Genomic DNA, 27077 nt, shown 5'->3' with positions numbered 1-27077 from the left:
ACAACAAGGGTGAATACATTATTGATTCCTTAGTAGTTATTTTTTATTAAAACTTTTGAAACATTTAAATTTTAAAAAAGACGCCGGCAATTACTTGCCAAACTAATACATCAATGCACGGCTACACGGATGCAACGTCGCCAAATGAATAATTTTTTTTTCCGGCAAACTGACGTCTCTGGTAGGATCCCACGATATGGTATCTTGAGAAGGGTGTTTTACTTTAATATCAAGTCACATTATGCCTTTTCGATGGAATTGGTTTCATAGAAATAGTCGGTGAGTGGCACCTATAATCCATATATGCAAACTTGTCAGACTGAGATCTGCTGAGAGTGACTGAAGATAATATTAAGCGTTAAGGTGTCTTCAGTACATTTGCACACTGAAATTTAATGAGTAAATAGTTCAATTTTATTTAGTAGTTGGTAGTAGGACAGACTAAGCCCATAGCCCTTCGCAGTGAATTCTAGGTGTCTGATAAGGAGGAGAGAAGTAAGTAATTTCAAGTTCGATACTTGCCTCGAACACATGAGGGGAGTGAATTCTGTTAGATGTGCTTAAGATGCGTCTTTACACAGGGCGACGGATTTAATCTACAACTCCATATACCACGGCGGGATTTGAACTCATATTGCGTAAAAAACAAACATGAAGAAATACCTATTTCTTTACTACTCACAAGGGGCTAAACACAGAGGGGACAAACAAGGACAGACATAGGTATTAAGTCGATTACATCGACCCAGTGCGTTACTGGTACTTAATTTATCGACCCCGAAAGGTTGAAAGGCAAAGTCGACCTCGGTGGAATTTGAACTCACAACGTAACGCAGATGAAATACCGCTAAGCAATTCGCCCGGCGTGCTAACGAGCTAACTTGTTCGATTTCTTTCCAGTTTCACCAACCAGCCATTTTAGATTGACAGCGCTGTAATATAAAAGGTAAAATCGATCCCGGTGACATTCTAAACTCAGAGCACCGATTGCCGGTACAAATGATACGTGGCATTTGATCTGATGATCTAATGACTTAGCCAATTCGCTATAACTGAATACTCACCACTCATACCGACGGATATTATTTCCTGATTATTAGAAAAATTTCATCATCCTAAAACTGAACTGAGTTGCCAGTCTCAGACAAAAGCTATACATCCATTATTTCTAATTAATATTATTTTCAATGTACAATCAGTATTGCGGTTTTGCTTTTAAGTCAGTAATGTTTAGTTGACATATGTACATAAATCTACGAATCAAACAATCCAACATCCATTTATCTCTCTCTCTCTATCTCTCTCTATCTGTCTGTTTGTCTTTCTGTCTGACTATCTGTCTGTCTGATTGTCTGTCTGCAGGTGTGTGGCTATTTGACTGTCTGTCTGCTTCTATGCCTGTCTGTATGTGTGCCTGTATATCTGTTTGTACGTGTGTCTATCTATCTGTCTGTCTGTCTGTCTGTCTTCTCTTTGTCAGTCTAGATGTCTGTCTGGATGTCCGTGTGTCTGTCTGCCTGCAGGTGTGCGTCTATTTGACTGTCTATCTATCTGTCTATCTAGCTGTCTGTCTATAAGTAGGTATAAATATACGTGTATACATGTGTGTGTTTGTTAGCGTTTGTGTATGCATCTGCGTGTGTGTGTGTGCGTGTATGTGTATGTGTGTGTGTTTGTGTGTGGGTATGTGTAGATATACTACGTATTTACATATCTATGTATTTGTCTTGGAAAGGTAAAAATATATTCATATATTCCCTGATATACACAAAGACAAGTGTTCAGCTTTCATCTTCTTTCTGCTGAAAAACAACTTACTTGGGTCTAAAAACTATACATATTTTCAGTAACGTTTCGTATCATAAGTGTATCTTAAATTTTTTTAGATGGATGGGACGTCTTGATGTACATTTACCTTAATTTCAACGTGAAAAGTTTTGGCGTAACTATGGCGGAGGTAGTGAGGTCTGAACAGGATATCATGAAGAAAATAATATGAATGTTTATGCACAATGTTTATGGTAAGCACGAGTAGGAAAGAAACAGCAGGGGCATGAAAATATGATGAGGAACAATGATGGATGATTATTAAGAAAGAAAAATTAATATAATTTAGTATGGCATTTGTGCCAATGTTATTCAGTACTGAATTTTTCAAGGCTACTCAGAGCAGTAGCTGTGATACTCTTCCTGTACCGTTTGATAATGCCCTTATATAATATTCAAGCTTGTGTTAGCGTGAAGTGGTTTAGATATTATAAAAAGGGCATATAATTTCCCCTCCTCCTCTAGGTTTATATTTTGTTCAGATACCACAAATAAATCTCACATTTAGAATCACAATAATCTCCTTAATGTCGCGAGTAAACTTAAATTCCAGTTAAATTGATAACAATCTTCAAAAGACTGGAGTTGTCTTCCCTTGCGCTGACAATGTTTGATTAGCAATAGATGTCAGATTTTATTTTTATTTTCTGTCTCGGTAGTTGACCAGAATTAGTTATTTTTAGTTATTGTCCTTTGTTCCCAACCAGTGAACTAAAGTAACATGCCCTATCTTTCGAGCACCATCCGGTGTATTCGAGCGATTCAAGTCATTGCTGTTTTCTGTGAGTGCCCCATCCTTATCGTAGCTCCTATTTGTTCCATGTACAACTCAAGATTTTACTCACTGTTCCCAGGGCTCCGACAATTATTGGTACTACTACCACCTTTTTCAACGACCACAACTGCTTAACCTCCCAAACTATCCTGTCACATCTATCGACTTTTCTTTCTTCCTGTCTGCTGGGTATGCTATATCTATGATCCAGCCTCGTTTGCTTTCTTTCTCAGTAAAGAATATGTCTGATTTCCTTTTCTCTATCTCATGGTCGCACTGAATCAAAAAATCCCGTAGGATCTTTGCATTATCCTTTTCGATGATGTCTTCGGGTTTATGTTCGTACTACTATTTGCTCTCTCCAGTCCATACTTGCTGCAAAGTGTCCAATTCATTCTGAGATATTATTATTATTATTATTATTATTGTTATTATTATTATTATTATTATTATTATTATTATTCAGTAGTTTTATTTTTATAGCGTGCTTTCACTTCACTACCGAGCGCAGCTCTGTGTGCCTTAGGTATTTGCTGTGATTTGTTGTGATGCTCTGATGGTTATTCTATGGAAAGTGCTCTGCGTAGGATGTGTGCATTGCCTAGTAGTGCAATTTTCTGTATGTTATATGTGTTTGTAAGTCCTGGTGTTTTTGTTATGTATTTGTCTGAATATTTTTTTATCATGCCTAATGCACCTATTATGATAGGAATTGTTTCTGTTTTTAGATTCCACATTCTGGTTACCTCCATTTCCAGGTCTTTGTATTTTGAAAGTTTCTCCATTTCTTTTAGAGACACGTTGTCATCTGCCGATATTGATACATCAATTAGAAAGCATTTTATTATTATTACTATTATCATTATTATTATTATTATTATTATTATTATTATTATTATTATTACTATTATTAATATAAGGCAGCGAGATGGCAGAAATGTAACAAGCAGTGTAAACTGCTTAGTGGTATTTCATCCGTCTTTGCAATCTGAATTCAAATTCCACAGAAATTAATTTTGCCTTCGATCCTTTGAAGTCGAAAAATAGGTACCAGTTGAATACTGGGGTCGGTATCATCGATTTATATTGTCCTCCGAATTTGCTGGCCTTGTGCCAATATTTGAACCTATTATTCCGTTTGAACATTGCATTACGTATGTTGGTGGATACCACTTTATATTATGCTGAACGGCGAGCCTAAGTTAATGCCATTTTCTTTCCACAGCGTGTCCCTCAGTAACGCATAGCACCTCTAATATTCAAACATATTTTCGATCCGTTCGCTCGAAAAGAGACAAATATAACGATAAACTTCCGCGAAAACAGTTCAGAGATTCTTTGCTTTTCTTTTATGGTAGGAAAGTCTCGCAATGACACATTCCAGGGCAGAGCAAAAGAGTTAAAATAATTTGTGTGTGATATACAGAAAGTGAGACATAGTAGAAGAGTTTATTTAGAGATGGATTGTGGGGAGAGGTATGATGTTTATTTGAGTAAGTTTACGGTATGTTCAGCCATCAAAAACGCGACGGTTTTGGATGTATGCAAGGATTAAAACGTACGTAATAATAATTTCAACTTATATGCCAAATGGTAGTTTTATATGTATCGAGGAAACATTCGTAAAGGGCATGTTTTATGTCATACGACTTCATGAAATAATTTATAATCGATGTCGTGTCTGTATTTTAGTTTGTTAAACGCTACTACGACATCGTACGAATATATGAAAGACACACGCATACACATTCACACACATACTCTTACACACAAACACAGACGCATAAAAACAGTCATTTCTCTCTCTCACACACATACACTCACACACGCATAAAAACAGTTACCGCTCACTCTCTCTCTCACACACATACATATACATACACTGACACACACACATACAGACACAACCCCCACAGACACACTGACACACAATTTCATAGTTTATATTGTGCTGAAATTTAAGCGTCTGACAAGTATTCCTTTTCATCCGTCTTTCATAATTTACCGTAAACAACTAAAACTCTATCGTAAAAGGATTATTGTATTGAAGTTGCAACGATAAATCATAAACATTTCGCTGCACAACCATTAGATAGATGCTGAGTTGTAACTCCACGCTCTGTTTGACTTATCACTAATATGTATAAGCAAACGGAAATAAAAATCAAATATTGCTAGTTTTCTACTGAATTGTTTGTGAAAATAAAAGACAATATAAATACAACTTGTGTCAAACATTACCGGTAATCATTGATATAGGTATGTAGCTCGATTAATAATTATGTATAGATGAATTTTTCTCGTAATTATCGACACGTATGAGCGAGGGTACTGCCACCGTCAGAGACATTATGATCGGCTGAAAACTGTTTGGTGATAGGATTGATAGGAATGATGTGGTTCTATTCTTTAGGGGCCAACACGTATTATTTTGACATCATCAACTGTTTTCGGATTCAAAGAATTCTGTTGCGATACAAGCTGTTAATTTCGTTGATATGAATGAAACACTAAATTACCAGAACGTATATATACATACATATATATATATTTCAGACCGCGACCTGTTCACTGAAAAAACTCCGTGCTGCATATACATACATACATACATACATACATACATACATACATACATATACAAACCTTTTAATAGAAATATTCTCCTGAATTGAACTGCAACTGCTAGCCGTCATTGACCATTCAAAATACGACAATCAAGGCACTCCCAAATGTTTCCACCCCCTCTCCTCATCAACCTTCTTCTTCTTCTACCCTACCAAGAATTCACAACGACCTCCAACACACAAGTACAAACAAGGGAGACAGAGAAAGGCAGAATGCCACTTATATTTGAACACTATACAAATATTCCTTTAAAAAAACTTTTCTTTCAATTTTTCTAAATTTAATTATTTAATCGTTACAGTTGAAAAGGTCTCAAAATGACCGAAACCGGTACTGAAATGTTCTTTATAAAATTATTTTAGCATTTTCTATCTTGACTTGTTTTTTCATATATATATATATATATATATATATCACTAATGCTACAAGTTCAAAATCAAGTGCATTTCAGCTACTGAGGGGAAATTTAAGTAAGGACCATGAATTTCGGTCACTTTGATTATCATTTTTCCAGTTCTAGATCTGTGACGCATTCATAATCATTTTAATGCTTAACAACGTGCGTTAATTCGATTAATACGTAATTTATTTTGTTTTTGTTGGACGTAGATGTGGCAATACGAAAAAGCAGTTTGCACTACCTCCAAAGTGTGGAACCGATTAGACTCTGGACCGTATAAATATACAGAGAAAATGGCAAGTTAGGAGCATAAATGACAGTATAGATGAGAAAAACGGAAATGACAGTATAGATGAGGAAGATGGAATTACTGATGCAGAAGTTAGGTTAGAATACAAGTGAGATGCAAAGGATTTCTTTAAAAGATGTAAACATGTTATTATCATGAGTTCGAAATAGAAATTATCATAATCAGAAAGATGTTAATACAATGTTTCAAGCTGAATTCTAAAGGAAGTGGTCAATTTATGACATGTGCAGTGGTAAAACTTGCTTTTCTACTTTCCAGTGAAGGAATTAGTTCAAAACTTCACAATTTTCTCCTAGGCTGTTTTCCTTCCACACAATTTCCACCTACAAAATTTCAGTCTGAAGTCATTGGTCAACATAAGACTAATTCATAGAAGACATTTGTGCTAGGTATCGAGTGAAAATACATAAATCTCGTTCTTGCAATGTGAAATTCTTTAGTAAATGTACTAAACGTCACAGAAAGCATGTATTCCAGTTCATACGTTGGAATTATTTGGTCTTGAGTTTCATTATTGTTTTAGAAAGACTTTTATGCTAGCATCCGAGCATATTAATCCTAGAAAGCTTACGGCTCGACCCTAATATTTAGACATTCCTAACTGGTATAACTGATATACGTAGTTCAATTTTTAAGCTTAGATATCTTTTGTGTCGACATCGATTACGTAATATAATTTTTTAATTTTTTATTAAACATAATGGTATCTATGAAAAAGACTTAAACGAAGGTAGTCGGATTCACTTAATCGTGGATTGACTGATTGGAAGCATCAGTATTTCTTCACAATGTATGCTAGACTCTATCAGTATTTCAGTGTGCGCTAACTTACTTTACGTTAAAATGTGGTGGAAACTTTGTCTATTAATAAATGTTGCACACTTTCAACTCTCAATGAACATATTAGCTTTTACTTCACTGAAACATAAGTATTATAAAAATATATGGAAGCTATGGAGTAGACGCTAGATCTAGTAACATGATCTAGTATCAATTTTTGAACATATGTTTGTAAGAAAAAAATTCTTACAGTTTTTAACCCAATGAAAGTATTTTTGAGATGTCCGAATTCTCGATGACATTCTTCAATATAATAAATTCTCTTATAAGATTTTTATTTCATGTATTTGTATACTATATATTCCGAAAAAAAAATCAAATTTTGCAGAGTCTGCAAGAATTTGGTAGTAAAAATTCAATAAATTATACAATTTAATGCTATGAAAAGTCGAAATGAAAGTCATAATCATATAAAATAAAAGTATAAATCTAATATTGTGCCACTTCGAAATACTTTTCCTAATAAATGAATAAATGAAATAAAAACGAAACAAAATCAAGAAATGCTGCATTAAGTATTATGTAGATTTCCAAAATTATTTTTCCTAAACTTAGAACAATAGTATTCTTTTATTGTAGTACGAAAAACAGAAGAAATGACGTTCATTCTATTCTTTACAAGAGCATTAGATTATGCTAGAAATCTATTCTCATCAAGAAATGCTGCATTAAGTATTATGTAGATTTCCAAAATTATTTTTCCTAAACATAGAACAACAGTATTCTGTTATTGTAGTATGAAAACCAGAGAAAATGGCGTTCATTCTATTCTCTGCAAGAGCACGAGATTGTGCTAGAAATCTCTTCTCATCAAAAGCGCTAGATTGTGTTAGAAATCAAAACCTGTTTCTCCTACTTGGTTCAGAGTGGGAGGGGATTGTACTTCTTACGGTAATGTATTGCACTGATCACATATGAAACTTGGCTTAAAATCTGATGGAAAGATTATACTGACTCACTCTTTTAAGTACTGTTTATCTGTCAGATATAACAACTTCAAATTGTTACTGGTAATTATAATAGCTGCCAAAAATCAAATGACGATCGTTCTATTAAACAAAATTACATAAAAACATTTCAGAAAAATATTATTAGAAAATGTGTTGTAAAAACAAAAAAAAAAGAGAACGTATTTATTAAATACGATTTGATAAAAGGCATCGTCATAGCGTAACACTCGAGGCAGTATTAATCATCTTTACGAAAAACGAAAAATAAACAACTTCAATTGTTTTTTGTTTTTACGTCATTGTTAATGTGAGGCGTGGGTTCAACTCTTATTTCCATTCATGAAGATGTGCGATAATAGAAGGTTGTCATTACACTCTTACATAGTTTGTAACGAACCCTATGATTAACAGAGTTGACTTATAAAATCTTCCGGAACATCAATGTTAAGTAAATATGCTGTCTCTATTATGATGTTAGACAGTGATCGGAATATCATATCATTCTTACCGTGTTTTCATAGATGTTCATCTGCAAGAGAAAAAAACAAAAACAAACAGCAAACAAACAGCAAGAAACAAGCGTATAAATAGTGCATCAGGAAGAATAATGCAGATATCAGTGTACACAAAATGACAGGCTTATCATAAAAGGGACAGTTTCCCGTTTATGTGACAAATCTGGAAGTTTGAAAATTGAATTAAAAGCCGAGACTACGTTATTAGGGTTTATACATAACTTCTAATCCATAAAGCCCAGAGGAGATGGAGAAGTCAGTACTCTTAGAGCGATGTAGTGGTATTTCATCAAATAATGTTATCGACTAGATGTGGGCCATTGAATGACAAATGATTTTGTTACGGTTATTGCGCCTCGTTACTGAAAAAGAAAGCCGAAACTGGTATTAGCTTTCCTGAGCGGTACTATAAAATAAACAGGATAGTGGCAGAATCATAATAGAACAATACTGGAAACGTAAACGGCAATATGCCAATGACGAAAATATAATTTCCTTCTCTCGTTTCCTATGTTGCGAACGACAGGCATGACCCATCGATGCACTGTGTCTATGGGCAAAGAATAATTTTACAAGCCCGTTTTCTAGGCTCTAAAGAAGTTAAATGCAGTAGAAAAAAGATCGATGTTTTAAACGATATAAGCTCCGGATAGAAGCTTTATCTTGTATTCTTGAGATATTTTTTATCGCTCTTGTATTCTTCAGATATTTTTTATCGCTCACAAGTGTGAAAAGGAAGCCTACTTTAGTTTATGTCTTCGCCGCATCATAGGAGTTCGAACACAAGTAAAATCATCTGGAGTTTCATGTCAAGCAGTTTAAATTGATTGCTCTAAGACGAAATAACAACATCTGAAGATGACAAAAACCAATCGATTTATAGACTGAAAAGTTCTTTCTATCCGAGTAATATGTATCACTCTTGTAGCTATAAAATATTTAAAAGTTTCTCGTTTGATTTCTTTTGTAAGTTAGGAAAGATAACTTCACAAAAGCTAAGCATAAACAATAACGTATCGAATTAACTCCAATGAGTCTTGTCAATGGGAATTTTAGTCCACGGTCTTAGGGAATGAGATGCTATATGTAAACCTACGTAGCACCCTTACAAATTTTGCAATGACGAAGCTGCCAGCAATTGTATTGTTCAGTTTTTCACTGTACTGACGCACATTCGGTATTTGGTGTTAGGTTCTGTCTTCGTTGTTCTGTTAATCTTTGTGCCCCGGCACTGGACTTGTGCAGCGACGATCAGTACTTTCCATACTCCTTTTAGGCTAGAGCAAATAAATCGTTGTTAGCTCTTACTTCTCTATAGAAAAATTACAGAGTATTGGCTGTGGAGTGGTTTTTCTCTTTTTCCTTCTCTAGCATATTTTGCAATTCTGTTTTTATTTCAACTTTTGTCTCTTTAAACATTCTGTTGTGTTGTTATCTAAATTTTTTGTTCAGCATAGTTTCTTTCTGTGCGTATTTTATCACTTTTGTACAGAGAAAAGTCTTTCTTCTTGTTTCGTAATAACATTTATCACTCTTCCTCTCTTAATTCCTAAGTATATTTCCTGTCCAACAGTATTTATTTAAGATAAGTTTCTTATTAGTATCAGGCAAAGTACTCCTTGCACATGGCTTGCGTATATTTTCTCTATATCTGTTTCGTGGTAATAACTTCAGTACGCTGTCAGTAGTTTCCTGGTTTTCCTACTCAACTCATCTAACCTTCAGTTTATTGTATAAAATCTGTAATTTATAACTAGTATGCAAGCGTATTTATATCTCTTATGTTATTCCTAGCATGGAGTTCGTTTTTCCATATTAGTCTATCTTTCTGATATATGCTTTCTTATTTTCCATTTCATTTCCATGTATTCTGCTTTAGCTCTTTATTCCTAGATACTTCTACAGTTGATTCTGATCTAATTCTCTGATTTTAGCGCCTAGTTCTTCTGCTGTCTTCTGGTTTTGGTTAATTTTCCTATCCCTGGATTTGTTTTGACGCACTTGTCTAGTCTTAAGCTTCTCTGTATATCTTTGCAGCAAGTATAGAAAAAATTTATATTTACTAGTTTGGTTTAACTTCTAAAGATTTTAAAATCATTGATGTACAGGCGATTATTGTGCTCATGGCACTTGTATCTTATGCTGACATTATACGATATTGCTTCTGGGGTTAAAGCCAGACAAAGGAAACATTATTATTGTTGTTGTTCTTGTTGTTGTACTTGTTATCCTTAATTTAATATTAACGAACATCACATTCTAATTGTCGTCTCGTAAATCATAGGTTTTAATTTTTCATCAATGTTCATAATGAGTCTTAAAGGCTATTTTTTTTCAAACATTTAGAACCTTAATCTATTTGGCTAAATTAGCTTCTAAGCTCCCTTTATACGTTTATTATTTATCTATAGGCTGTTATGTGTCCTTGTGTGACCTATGAAATTACCTACTAGAATGACTCAACGATAAACCGGATTTCCGAACACTTTTCCATTCTCTCTACTATAGTAACTCATACATGATCATCTTTAATGAGTGCGCAGTTCTGTGTTACATCCGATTAAACTTATTTATCAATATAACTCACTCCTAGTCACAAGAGTCAGCTAAACGAGTGACCTGTACCATTTAAAAAAATCACCATATTTCATCCAGTACTTCATTTAGTCCCCAGCTACCAGAGGGGCTAAATGAGAGACCGATACCATCTAAATAACACAATCAGCATTCAATTGATTCACGAACAGCTATTGTGTATATCATCTGTAGAATATCGCATAGTTGAAGTCTAAACCCGAGAGCTGCATGATAATACTGATAACTGTAAAGTGCTGTTTTTCTTGTTTTGTGCATTGTGCAAGGTTTACTACATCTTATAAGCTCTCTTGCACCAGGAATCTATCTAGCAGACCGTTATTAGACATTTTGGTTTATCCCTCTATATTTAAAATAAAAATTCCCTAGCGTTGGACACTGTTTTTCTACCTCTCAAAAAGTCATAATGATAAATATAAATATATGACAATCTGAACTCAATCGACGATAAAATTTAATCTACGGAGATTTTCCTTATGGTAAATCAAATGAAATCTCTTCCATTTACTTCACTCAGCCACTTCCTGTCTATTTCGCCCTACACATACACATACACACTTACAAATACATGAAAAAAGATAATTCATAGATATACATACACAATCACACTCACGCGCACACACACATACGTACGCACACACATATTACACATAAACACACACATACATACACAGATAAACGCATACACATTAACGTATGTATGCATCTATACTCATATGTGTATGTACGTACGTAATCTTTCTCTATTTGACATCTTAAGTAGATATTTTTGTCTAAACATGTAATCAGATCCGAAACGGATGTATCTAACTTGACAGGAATATTAAATTCTGAAACATTTACTTCAGTATATTTTCAGACACTAAACAATGGAAACACAATATTTTAAGAATCATTCTTAGTTTACATCTATCTGGCTTACGACAAATCATATATATATATATATATATATATATATATATATATATATATATATGTTTGTGTGTGTGCGGAGAAATTTTATATATCAAAGAAGGTATAGAGCACTCAGTGCTTTATGTTAGGTAACTGTAGTGATTTATTAACCACCAGCCTTCACATACATGGACACTCCCTACATGCATACATATATGCATACATACAAATATAGGGATAGAAACTGAGAGAGAGAGAGAGGCAGAAAGAGAGAGAGAGTGATGCGTTTATTGAGAACAGCTATTTCTTTGCCCATGCATTAAAAACATTACTTTAATCGAGTTTTTTCCATTTCATTAAATTTGTTTTTTAAATTTTTACGTGATTCCCCTCAAAATTGTTTGGGGCAGTTAATTTCCCAATTCCATCATCCGAAGAAATTTATATTTCACTGTGTTACTTTTCCTATTGACTTGGTCATGATGACTGATATTGATATCGTTACTGTAATTTGAATTTTGTGTTTTAGAATTTTCCGCTATGATTTCGATGTTTATTTTTGTTTTTGCACAATGTATCTAATCGAATTTCCTTATTTTATTATTATAAATAAATAATAAATAAATAAAATAATTATCACTATTATTATGGTGTACGAAAAGTTTTTGCCGCCGCTACTATAGAAGGGAAATGTTTAGTCTATATTTGTATTAGTTTCGTCAAACATATTAATGTTCTCAACTCTAATGGAAAAAACAAACAAACCAAAAAGCCAAAACAAAGAAAAGGCAAAAAACAAAAGAAACACGACGCCTTCTCAAATACCTCCTTAGCTTCTCAGATACAAAAGACTACACTGGAAAATACTCGATAATATATTTTGAAACAAGAAGGGTCGCCTTGGATTCTTAATCTGCTATCTGAGGAGTGATCTGTGATTATAAATAATAATCCGGAAAGTATATGACTAAAACAATACTTGTTGTTACACTTGCCGTAGGAATCTAGGAATAATAGCAAAAGGAGCTGATTATAATGTAGCTCAGATACCAGGAAATTCAAACATGGAAGAAATTCAAAAGATAGTGCTCATGGGAACTGCCCATATCCTACGTGAAATATTATCTATGTAATCCCCAAAATATTTAATCCGTAAACAGTGTCAAAATACTTTCAAATATATCTAAGTCCAAATATTTTTTACAGTCATCGTGACATCAGACTATCATCATATAATCAAATTAATTTTAAAACAAAACTCTAATTTACTCACGTTGTGATAGTCATTATCTTGAACAATTCTCCGTGCAAAATCACCCTAGGTTATATTACCAACTTGAACTTCTAACTTGCTGTCTCTTGAGGTCTCTAGGTGTGACGACTTGGAGACAACTTGTATAAATACAAAGCAAACGCCACACATATAATATTAAATTAACGATAACAAGTACAACAACAAGAACAACAACAATAATAATGTCTCCTTTATCTTTCATAAAATTAATGGATAATGGATTTGCCCCATATAAACAAAGTGGCCCCAACTTTACTGAGGTGTAAACTTTACTGAGGAGATGAGAAAATTGAAAAACTATCATTATATCAAAATATAAGGGAAGAGCGTGGAATCAATCTATTGTTTTCAAAAAGATTCTTTGCTCCCATCTCTTTGTCTGGCATTAACCCCAGAAGCAACATCGCAGAATATCAGCATGGGATACAAGTGCCATGAGCACAATAATCGCCTGTATCAATGATTTAAAACTGCTTTTGAAGTCAAACCGAACTAGTAAATATTAAATCTGTCTATACTTCCTCCAAAGGTATACAGAGAAGCTTAAGACTAGACAAGTGCGTCAAAACAAATCCAGTGATAGGAAAATTAACCAAAACCAGAATATAAAGGAAAAACTAGGCGCTGAAATCAGAGAATTAGATCAGAATCAACTGTAGAAGTATCTAGGAATAAAGAGCTAAAGCAGAATACATGGGAATGAAATGGAAAATAAGAAAGCATATATCAGAAAAGATAGAATAATATGGAATAACGAACTCCATGCTAGAAATAACATAATAGATACAAATACGCTTGCATACTAGTTATAAATTACAGATTTTATACAATAAACTGAAGGTTAGATGAGTTGAAACTTTGAGTAGGAAAACCAGGGAACTACTGACAGCGTACTGAAGCTATTACCACGAAACAGATATGGAGAAAATATACGCACGCCATGTGCAAGGAGTACTTTGCCTGATACTAATAGGAAACTTATCTTAAAGAAATACTGTTGTACAGGAGAAATACTTAGGAATTAAGAGAGGACGACTGATAAATGTTATTACGAAACAAGAAGAAGAACTTTTCTCTGTACATAAGTGATAAAATACGCACAGAAACAAACTACGCTGAACAAAAAATTTAGATAACGACACAACAGAATCTTTAAAGAGACAAAAGTTGAAATAAAAACAGAATTGCAAAATATGCTAGAGAAGAAAAAAGAGAAAAACCACTCCACAGCCAATACTCTGTAATTTTTCGATAGAGAAGTAAGAGCTAACAACGATTTAGTTGCTCTAGCCTAAAAGGAGTATGGAAAGTACTGATTGTCGCTGCACAAGTCCAGTGCCTGGGCACAAAGATTAACAAGACAACGGAGGCAGAACCTAACACCAAATACCGAATGTGCGACAGTGAAAACCTGAAAAATACAATTGCTGGCAGCTCCGTCATTGCAAAATTTGAAATTATATGTAGACGTGATCGAATTGGCAGCTATGATCACTGGGCAATAAACCAATATTTCGTTGTTATATCAAACAAAATGTGGAAATTATCAAAGGCGACATATGGTAACAATCTGGTCTTAACTATCTGGTGAACGTTTATCCAAATTGACAAAAAAAAAAAAGAAAAATGAAACCAAACTACGATTACTCTATTACCTTTACCTCCTGCTTCTGCGGACATGCATGACAATTCACACTTTTGTCACCAAAAATCTCATTTTGACCATAATGAAAATCCGCTCGCGCATGTAATTTTGGTAATTTTTCAAGCATCTTGCTCGGTGTAACGGGTAGCTGTTACCATCTTATACGCTTTCTACCTTAAATTATTGCGCCCCATCCAATTTCCAATTTACGAAAGAGTAGGAGCGGCCATTTCCGTTCTAAGCGATTTATACATTAAGAGGATAATTATTTTTGTAATGTTTATTATCTTTTTCAGTATCGTGTGTGTGTGTCTTCTATTTTTTAATTATTATAAATCTTCCTCCGAGGAAGGAATCGGTTTCCAACAAACATACAAGGCTCCATCTTTGGGGTGTAGTTAACACAGAGAATAGTTTTTCTGTTCCACTCACGGATTGGACTTGTAATGTACGAATCAGCCGTTCAGTTTTTCTTTCTGAAAATCCCAGTTTATCCAGATTAGGTTTTAAGCATTTACTAACAAAATTTAGTGATCCAATTATTATTGATATGAATATGAATTCATAGTTTGAATATAGGAGCAGCAGCAGGGGTTTCAAAGCAGATGTCTGTACATATCTTCTTTTTCTTTTATTTTCAATGGGATATTTATATCTGCAGGGCCGCTGACGTCTCTGACGGTACATATCTTTGCGCGATACGTATATGCATGTAAGCATTGTATGTATGTATGTATGTACGTATGTATGTATGTGAAGATTTGCATGTTTTATGTATGTATTCTCATTCACAGACTTACATATCTAGACATGCTCATAAATATTTAAATGATAAACTACTGAAAGGTTTTACAGTTCCAGTGATGGATTGGATCTGTAGCCTTCAAATTAACTTTCTCCTTTCTGGTTTTGAGAAGCCTATATGTGTGTATGTATGTATGTAGTGCATGTATATATGTATGTATGTGTATATATATGTATGTAATAATAATAATACTAATACTAATAATAATTAATAATAATAATAAGGCTGGACTTGACAGCGGCTGGATTAGTTCTTGGCTGCTCTAACCTGTCAGCAGGTGAAAACACAGGAACACTAATACAACCAAGCAGGACAACTGAAAAATAACTCTAAAAGCCTGGAATATCTACAGTTTCCTGTGAGCATTTTGAATTTCCCTCAAAATAAGTTAAGGAACTTACATATCTACTGCTTTCGAACACATAAACAATCAGCTTTAAAACCTTTAATATGTACACCTGTGAATACCTATCATTTCCTCTCCCCAACCTGAGTTTTGGAAAATATAAACATCCTCTTTATTCCAAGAACACTACCGATTTCTCTGTTCGCACAGGCGAAAGATCATCTCCAGTAAAGTTTAAAAACTTCATATCAACAATTTTCTGTGTTAAAAAATTATACCTTCCTTTTCTTTCGGTTCCTTTTCCCCTGAATATTCGAAAATGTAAACATCCTTTTTATTGTAAAAAATGCCACAGATTTCTCTAAACGGCCATACAAACGAACATCTCAAAAACTTAAGAAATTTGTGTGAGCATTTTGTTCTTCCTTCTTCACTACTAACAGAATATGTAAACATGCATTTTATTGTAAAAACACACTTAAATGCACGATAAAAAATTAAAGAAGTAAGCACCTACCAATATATACATACTGCACAACTACAAAAACTGTAAACCACAGCGAACCTTTTAAAAAGAAGATAAAAATTCCAAAAGAAAAAGGAAAAAGAATCAGAAGTTCAAAAATAAGGTGAACACCTGTTCCCCCTACTATTCCCAAAGACTGGAATGTTTACAATTTCCTGCGAATATTTTAAATCTCCCTCAAAATATAATAAGTTAGGAAACTTACATACCTACAGCTTTCGGTCACACAAACGATCAGCTTTAAAAGCAAAGAAAAAAAACTTTAATATATTACCCAAATACGTAAACGTACCCTTTTATTGCAACAACACAATTGAATTCAGAAATTCAAAAATTCAACGAGGTGAATACAAGTATATATATATATATGTTTGTGTGTGTGTGTGTATGTGTGTGTGTGTGCGTATACTCTTTACTCTCATTTACTCTTTTGGTTGTTTCAGTCATTTGACTGCGGCCATGCTGGAGCACCGCCTTTAGTCGAGCAAATCGACCCCGGGACTTATTCTTTGTAAGCCCAGTACTTATTTTATCGGTCTGTTTTGCCGAATCGCTAAGTGACGGGGACGTAAACACACCACCATCGGTTGTCAAGCAATGCTCGGGGGACAAACACAGACACACAAACATATACACTCACACTTATATACACATATATATACGACAGGCTTCTTTCAGTTTCCGTCTACTAAATCCACCCACAAGGCATTGGTCGGCCCGGGGCTATAGCAGAAGACACTTGCCCAAGATGCCACGCAGTGGGACTGAACTCGGAACCATGTGGTTGGTTAGCAAGCTACTTACCACACATCCACTCCTATGTGTATATATATATATATATATATTTGTTGAAATAGAAAGATGAATTTTCTTGTTACAGATTATTCAAAAGTTTAACCGATACCTGGGTAGCAAAAATCACAGCAGAAAAAAGCACGGTTGGAGATAAGACCATTTGGTGTTGCAACCGTGCGTTGGTGCGGATAATTGAAGTTTAATATTATTAGTGAATGGAAGAAATGGAGTTGAACGAAGATTGTACAGAATTCCTTTTATTACATTCTACACATGTTTCAAAGGCCACAAATTTCCAAATTCTGATTAAATAAGGGTACCATATTGTGAAAACAGTTCAGCCATGGGCTCTTAAGGAGCGTCCTCGTTCGTATTGCGTTGCTGCGCCTCTGTTTAGTTTTGTTCTGTCAACGGAATTCCTGTTTTTTCCTGAAGAGAAAGCCACAATATGGTACTCTTATTTAATCAGAATTTGGAAATTTATGGCCTTTGAAACATGTGTAGAATGTAATAAAAGGAATTCTGTACAATCTTCGTTCAACTCCATTTCTTCCATTCTCTAATAATATATATATATATATATATATATATATATAATATATATATATATATATATATATATATATATATAATTGTTTTTTCTGCCAGTAATTACAAATAGAACAGTTTGAATTGCTTCTTCTCAAAGCGACGCTATCAGTGGCCACTGGTACTAGTAAACACATGTGACCTCTGATGTCCTAAAGGGTGCAAAAATTCTTTTATCTCTATGGCTGACCTCACCACCATCAGGTGAATCTATTTATAGACCTGCTCAATAACACAGATTTGCTTGTCAGTTGTTTGAATTTAACCAGCTGAGCATGTCCCTTGGAGGCTGACCATATGTGCATCTATGATCAAGAGCAGAAGTAGTAGGGGTGCATCATAGCCTTGTGTTGAGAAGAATTATTTGGGTTTCGAATAATTCACATTTGGAAACATAGGTGTTTCGTTTATCATCATTAAACAAACCTTATTCAGGGACCTTTTGGGAGGGATGGGCTACTCAACCCGAAGAAAACTCTAACTTGGCCCCAATTGCAACGTCATGCGCTGTTTATCGTGATATAAAATCACCATGTCGTGCTCACGTAGTTGTGATGCATGTGCTTGGTGTACCCTTTTCAAGCCAGTGGTCATGATGCGTATATTGGGCTTCGTATAATTGTAACCCAGTGTCACTTTGATGACATGCTCTGCTCTCTCACTAAATAATAGCAATAATTTTATAGCATAGACTCAAGATCATGCGTGTTTAGGAGCAGTATTACTGAAATTATTATTCGTAGCATTTCACAGACGTTTTGAACTCAAAACATATAAGGATGTCCTCAACTTTTCTGCAATTAAACGCTCTGGTTGTCTTTTTCTTCTACGTCATTCTTAGTTTAACTCTCTCTATTTTTTACTCTTTTTTTTTCTTTTTTTTACTTGTTTCAGTCATTTGACAGCGGCCATGCTGGAGCACCGCCTTTAGTCGAGCAAATCGACCCCGGGACTTATTCTTTGTAAGCCTAGTACTTATTCTATCGGTCTCTTTTTGCCGAACCGCTAAGTGACTGGGACATAAACACACCAGCATTGGTTGTCAAGCAATGCTAGGGGGACAAACACAGACACACAAACACACACACACATACATACACACATATATATACATATATACGACAGGCTTCTTTCAGTTTCCGTCTACCAAATCCACTCACAAGGCTTTGGTCGGCCCGGGGCTATAGCAGAAGACACTTGCCCAAGATGCCACGCAGTGGGACTGAACCCGGAACCATGTGGTTGGTTAGCAAGCTACTTACTGTTTAAATATTTATCGTATGCAGAAACGACGTTTTTGTTCTTGATGACTGTTTAGGATGTTCAAAAGGTCTCTCCGTAGTAAGTATTTTATTGCAAAATAAATATTTATATGATGGTATAAGACTACAAATGAATATATTAGACTTTACAAGACTCTAAAAACACTTTATACGAAGTGTTGAAAGTGTCGTCCTTCATTTTTAATACATGAAATTTAATTTCTTTTTTACTGCCATGTGAGCACTTTCCAGGCTTATTTCCGTTTCTTGTAACAATTTGCGTAAGAACTTTGACGGTGTTGCCAACAATTTATTAGGAATATTGGAGTGTTTCGACTGAAAGAACAGTAGGTCTACCGCTTCTCGCTGCATCTTCCACTGAGCCTGTGTTTCTAAATTTTCTTATCGAATCCTGTCACGATGTGGAAGAACAGTATTTGGAAAAGTTCCACCGAACTTCAGTTTCACAGTATCTGTGTACTTGTTTCTGGCTCGAAAAAACCCATTCAACTAAAAACGTAAGTTCGTCAACGGGTAGCATGTCAACACGCTGAAGGGTATACAATAACTGAGAGACAATGGCTGACACCCAACCGCCCACGCAGTGACAACCAAGTTGCGCATGCGTAGGATGAAAAACATTCACTGCAGAGAGACTGTTTTGAACCCTGTATAAGAATATGTATGTACGAAATTCTTCGTTATTAAATACGCTATTCACAGCGGTTCTTCTTCTTCTTGTTCTTCTTCTTGTTCTTCTTCTTTCATCTTCTTTCCTTTTCTTCTTCTTTTTCTTTTCTTCATCTTCTTTTTCTTTTCTTCATCTTCTTTCTTTGTCCTCTTTCTCTTCTTTGTCCTCACATCCTACAATTCCCCCTTCGTTTTTGGTATCATGTTTATAGGAAATCAATACTAATGATCTGATAAAAATCATTATCGAAACATTATCACCCCTGTAAGTGTGTGTGCTTAAAATACGCTAGTTATGCTGCTACAGCAATAATTAATGCTTTTCAAATCCCTCTCCAGTTTCGCAATAATATCAAAAATACATCACGGCATAATAACTTAAGCTACGCTATCAATAACATGTGATATTGAGCAAGCATTATATACCATAGACCCATGTTGTTATTAAATTCTTTATGGAAGATAAACAAAAATTGAATAGGATGTGATCACACACGCACATACACATATGTGTGCATTTATGTATATAAGCGTGTGTGCATGTATGTGTATGTATACTTTCCTTCGTGTGTCAGAGGATGTGTGCATCTCCATACATATATAGAGAAAATTTCCTTTCCACATGTCCATAAGTATGTATATATATATATATATATATATTGTGTACATTTGTGTGTGTGTGTGTATGTGTGTGTGTGTGTGTGTGTGTGTGTAATTGAATACGTTGCCGTCACATGTTGGACGAACTAGAAGTACATTTTACCTTTTAATAAGTGTATATGCTGTATATATATCATAATTAATTAATTAATTAATTAATATAAGATTTCGGAGTTCCGTTGTTTCATTAGTCTAATTTCATGAAAAATATTTCATGTGTGAAACGTGCTTTCTGATGTGCAAAATCATACGAATGCATACACGTTAAGGGTTATATATATGCACACACATATAAGCACAAAAATATTTGTGCACGAATAAACAATATATACACGCACAATGAGACAGACACGTCAGCATATAATATGCAATAACATTCATACATACATTCATGCATACTTACATAAACATGTGATACAAATATATGTGTATGAGGTGAAAGATCAAGAAAGAAAGAGAGAGAGAGAGGAAGAAAGGGAGAGAGAGAAAGGGAGAGAGAGGAAGAAAGGGAGAGAGAGAGAGAAAGAAAGTGTGAGAGAGAGAAAAATACATTATATATCAGTATATATTTATGAACCCAAATTCGAATATGTGCACACAAAAAAAAAACAGATAACCACGCTGACAAGCGCATATGCACTGCAGAGCTGCTTCACGCCTACATACACACATGAATAGTGATATATGTTTTTTCATTAAGACTCGCTCACACATTAACAACGCACATGCAGCCTGAAATTCTTCTAACTGCACTTAAATCAAGGCGGATACACAAAGTCCTACATCCATAAGCACACACACACACACACACACCACACACAACACCACACACACACACACACACACACACACACACACACACACACACACACACACACACCAACACACACACATATATATATATATATACGGTGAGCTTCTTTCATATATATATGTATATACCAATTAAGGACTGAACACGAAAAGTGGACAGTCAACATGCTAGATATAGACGTCCAAATCGCCATTCACCACAAAAGATTATGTTCTCAGATCAAACTCAACACTTTGTTTATGTTCTCAGATCAAACTCAACACTTTGTGTTGAGTTTGATCTGAGAACATAATCTTTTGTGGTGAATGGCGATTTGACGTCTATATCTAGCATGTTGACTGTCCACTTTTCGTGTTCAGTCCTTAATTGGTATATATAAATATTTTAATCTTCGGATTCTTTTTTAATATGCTAGACCACTGGTCTTAATTGATAAATATCAATTTCTACCCATAATTAATTTTATATATGTATATATATATGTATATATATATGTATATATACATATATGTATATATGTATATACATATATGTATATATGTATATATATATATATATATATGTATATATGTATATATCTTTACATGCACACACACACACACATATATATATACATTCACTTAAAAGCTCATACATTCACCTGCATTAATACGCACATCCATACACTTAGCATACATACACACATATACTTATAAACAACCACGTACACACATATCTCTTGCTCTCTCTCTCACAGATATACACATAGAATTTTGCGTGGACCACACACACACACACACACACACACATGCAAACACAGACCCATATACATGCCCACTCAGGCACGCATACGCACAAGTAACGAAACACACGCATATAAACGTGAACACATATAACTGTTGTGCACACACAAATACTTATACATTGAAGTATACAGATATTCTGCCGCCATATAATTATTATTTTATAAACAATGAATACTGACATGAAACGGTCAGTGATAATATTCGTGGTAGGAATTGTTCCCCCCGCCTCCTGATAGCTTTAATGTTTTCAGTGTCGGCAGGATGGAATCCAACGTCTTTATTTCACAAAATGACCAAATGTATGACCTTTCTCTTCTTAAACAGACGTGGTATCTACACCCATTTTAAATCTCACTCGGTATATTCACACTATCCATCCCCATCTCTCTTTCTTTCCCACACACTCGTCTTTGTCTCTACATTTTTTCTTCTTTTACTTTACGATCTTTGATGCAGAAATTATGAGAAGGATTTAGAAAAATAACCATAGACGTCTTCGGTACAAAACTTAATATAAAAGAAACATTAGGTTAAGATGAGTATTTGTGTCATAAGCCAAGGGGAAACAAAATTTAATTCAATAAAACACATTTCAGATAAAGTGTATTTGTGTATTTCCCTTGCGCAGTACAGATAAACACTAACATGCTGCGGTTAAATTAGGTTTTTAGCAAAGAATTTAACTGATATTGCCAGATTTTAGAATGATCAGGGAGAAATTACGAAAATTGAAAGCGAACAGCCTAAATATATATTTTCCTAATTATTTTTTTATTCTCTTGTTTCAGTGATTTGACTGCTGCCATGCTGGAGTAATGCCTTAAAGTGTTATAGTCGAAGAAACCGATCACATGAATTATCCCTTGTAAGCTTATATATACGACGAGCTTCTTTCAGTTTCCGTCTAGCAAATCCACTCACAGACTTTGGTCGGCCTGCGACTATAGTAAACGACACTTGCCTAAGGTGCCACGCAGTGGGAATGAAACCAAAACAATGTGGTTGGGAAGCAAGCCTCTTATCACACAGCCACGGCTGCGCCTATCATTATGGATTATTTTAATTAATGAAACTTTCATTATATATATAGCAATTTTGCTAGTCTAAGTCTTATAGGAATGGTTAGATCGCTTCCATCTGATGACGCCCAAGTAATTCTGAAACAAGTCTCTAGTCAGCAACGCATGGCTAAAGATCGGATGCGTCTACCATTATATTGTATTGTTACATAAATTCAGTAAAGTTTAATGTCAAATTATTTCATCGACCATGTTTCCAGGAAATATTTCGTAAATAATGATTGTTTTCGCCATTAAAGTGATAATTTTAATTTATTACAGTTTGGGATGAGTACACCAAGTATAATACCATTCAATCCATTTCATATGTAATCTGGAAAGTGTTAACCAAACCGATGCGTTATGTTTGATGTGCTTTGAATATTACTTGGTTTCGTTTCCACAACACAGGGACATATAAATGGATCGTATTACTTACCATAGCTTCGCTTCCACTCAGTTATAGCAAATAAGATAATATAGATGAAAGGTGTGTGGCATCCTGTTTAATGGATTGTATCTCTAATTTGAAGAATGGATCTTGTTGCATTCACTACTAATCAAATTCCTACCGATGAATAAGTTTTAAAATATTTATGAATTTTATGAAACATTTCCCGAATGGAAACATTGTCAAGCGATATGGAATTCATCATACATGGGTAGTGACAGGTCTGTACATAACAAATTCACCTCACAACCGTGTGTTCCCGAGTAAAATTACAAGAAAGTAACACTAAATTTATTTAGATGGATGTATTTAATTACAGGTTAACTTTACCACAGTATTAAGATCATACATTATAAGGAAGGAGGAAGGGAATTAATTACATCTAAGTATATATATATATATAATATATATATATATATATATATATATATACATATATACGACAGACTTCTTTCAGTTTCCGTCTACCAAATCCACTCACAAGGCATTGGTCGGCCGGGGCTATAGCAGAAGACACTTGCCCAAGATGCCACGCAGTGGGACTGAACCCGGAACCATGTGGTTGGTTAGCAAGCTACTTACCACACAGCCAATCTTGCGCCAATCCTGATATATATATATATATCAGTTGAATGAAGTTAAAACATGGTCTTGTTTTCACGATTTTATTATTGTATTTTAAAAACCTTTTTTTACAATGTTGAAGTGTGTTAAACATTACAACATATTTTGTACTGTTCATAAAGTTCAATTAGCGCTTTCATACCTTCGTAGTAATAATCAGATTTCAGAAGAAATATAGACAAAAAGAATCATACGCTGTGACGAACATTGATTATTGATGATAGGACTAAAATTGACACCGACACATTCAATCATCAGGAATTGAAGGAATTTTTTTACTGACAAAAGTAATGAGAATGACAAATCCTTGGCGAAGAATAAATCAAAATTTAACCCTCCAAAAGGACGAAATACACATCAAGATTAGTTCATTGATATCCTCTCCAGAATTCCATTGAGGCAGAACATCAACATCAAACCAAACATTTCAAAACTAGAAAAGTCTGCCCAATGGATACGGAATATTGCCGGGATATGCTGAAGATCATTTGAAGGATATAATATTCTACCGTGAAATACCCTCCAATTTTGCCCACCGCATCATGAAGACACTCAATTATTTAATATTAAAACATTATAACTCCATCACTCCTAATGAAAGGAAGTATATTACCAATTTTGAATCGAAATCCAGCAACCTCTATGGCTTACCTAAAATACATAAATCAAAAGAAATACAAAACGCTATAAAGGAACAACTTAGTGAATAAATAAATCTACTACAACCAAAAGACCTTAAACTAAGTCCCATTATGGTCTGTGCAACCTCATTTACATTATCCTAAAACCACTATGTAGTCACATACTCAGTTTCATTCGGGATGACATCATTTTCCTGTCACATTTTCCCTCAACAACAGAATCTTATTTCTTTATTGCCAACAAGGAGATAAACATAGAGGGGACAAACAAGGACAGACAAACGGATTAAGTCGATTATATCGACTCCAGTACGTAACTAGTACGTATTTTATCGACCCTGAAAGGCAAAGTCGACCTCGGCGGAATTTGAACTCAGAATGTAACGGCAGATGAAATATCGCTAAGCATTTCGCCCGGCGTGCTAACGATTCTGCCAGCTCAAAACAGAATCTAATTCACTGTTAGTTTCGATGTAACAAACTTATATACTAACATCCTGCATGATTTGGGTAATATTTCCATAAAATATGGGTCGCGAAACAAAGAGATGTGGTCCTCAATAGATTTACTGTAACTGCCTCATCCTCGAAGACAATACATTCCTTTTCAACGGAAAAAAAATTACCTCCAATTTCGGGGCCATTTGCTCACGTTTTCGCGATCTCAGTATTGGGATATTGAAGCAAAACCTATATTTAAAAAATGACCTGTAAAGGACATCTAGAGAACACATGGAAAAGATACTCGATGATTGTTTCCTAATTTGGTCCAAATCGCTGGAAAATTCGGAAGAATTCAGCACCATCCTCAACAATCTACACCCTAGTTTCAAATTCACAAGAAAAATGAGCAACACAAAATTACCATTTCTTGATTAAAAACAACAACGCACTCAAAACTGATATTCATTACAAAAACACAGATACACACCAGTACCTAAATTTCAAATAATGCCACTCTACACACAAAACGCAACATTGCGTAGTGTCTATCCAGAAAAGTCTGTATTATAGTAGATGAACCAAATACCAGTAACATAAGACTTATGGAACGTATTTTATCACTTATGTACAGAGAAAAGTTTTTCTTCTTGTTTCGTAATAACATTTATCAGTCTTCCTCTCTTAATTCCTAGAGTAAAAATACTCCTTCTTACTTATAGAAAATAGTATACAATGGTTTCGATTCCCAGACCGGGCTTTGTGAGTGTTTATTGAGCGAAAACACCTAAGGCTCCACGAGGCTCCGGCAGGGGATGGTGGTGATTCCTGCTGTACTCTTTCACCACAACTTTCTCCCACTCTTACTTCCTGCTTCAGGTGTACCTGCATTTCAAAGGGTCGGGCTTGTCACTCTCTGTGTCACGCTGAATATCCCCGAGAACTACGTTAAGGGTACACGTGTCTGTGGAGTGCTCGGCCACTTACACGTTAATTTCACGAGCAGTCTGTTCCGTTGATTCGGATCAACCGGAGCCCTCGTCGTCGTAACCGACGGAGTGCTTCCATCCATCCAGTATACAACGAGGAAAAGAGAAACCTATGGAAAAACTTAGAGCAACATGAGAAAGACTATCCCATCAACGGAACACAATGCCATTACTAGTAACACACAATCGAGGCACAGCTATGAGGATGCAATTTGCTCCAGTTTTCGCTAACTCAGTATTGGGATATTGGAACAAAACCTATATTGAAAAATATTTTTAACATCATAAAATCAAATTTGCCAATCATGAAACAAAAGGAAAAATTAAAAAAAAAACATAACTAATCAAGCAGTTATCTTAAACAAAAGGCAACCACATAAGCTAAAGAAACTATTAACAAAGGCAAAATTCAACATGAACAAACCGGATAACACATTTACAGTATTCTAGCGTAATGATAACAGATTTGGAAGTGACAATACAGGCATACTGGCAGAACCATTAGAACACAAATGGACAGATTTTCGGAAATGCAGATATGAACTACAAACACAGAAATTTGACCTACTGCATTAAATACCCCAATTGCGAAGAACTATACATGGGGGAGACAAAGAATGCATTATCGGAACGCTCACGAGTCCACAGGCAACAAATCCGGAACACTTAATGTTTGCCAAGTTACATTGAGCGACAATATAGAAACAGATGTTTCTATATATTTCTAATTTTTCCTTTCCAGAAACTACACGACACACATGAGGCTGGAAGAAAGAGAAAAAGACCACGCTTTATTAAAATGTAGAAAATTGTTCTGAACGGAAATAACAACAATAATATAACAAACAGTCAATGATGTAGATTTCAAAAAAAAAAAAAATTAACACAGGAATATAAACAAATTACAGAAGATTTCTATCAATTGAAATAAA

General features: G+C 34.7%; 2 long non-coding RNA genes across 2 annotated transcripts; one reads left to right on the top strand and one right to left on the bottom strand.

The window, feature by feature from the left end:
- Positions 1 to 1409: 1409 nt before the first annotated feature.
- On the top strand, positions 1410 to 19180 carry LOC118762374. Its single transcript, XR_004998117.1, has 3 exons — positions 1410 to 1424; positions 16691 to 16700; positions 19049 to 19180. It is a non-coding gene; the product is annotated as an uncharacterized LOC118762374 (long non-coding RNA).
- LOC118762375 lies at positions 12845 to 26595 on the bottom strand. The gene is made up of 3 exons (XR_004998118.1): positions 26482 to 26595; positions 24376 to 24380; positions 12845 to 12856 (listed from the first exon to the last, which is right to left on the bottom strand). It is a non-coding gene; the product is annotated as an uncharacterized LOC118762375 (long non-coding RNA).
- Between the last annotated feature and the right edge of the window lie 482 nt (positions 26596 to 27077).

This window comes from Octopus sinensis, linkage group LG2, assembly GCF_006345805.1.
Source record: "Octopus sinensis linkage group LG2, ASM634580v1, whole genome shotgun sequence".
NCBI lineage: Eukaryota > Metazoa > Mollusca > Cephalopoda > Octopoda > Octopodidae > Octopus > Octopus sinensis.
This window is presented reverse-complemented; position numbering and strand designations above follow the sequence as displayed.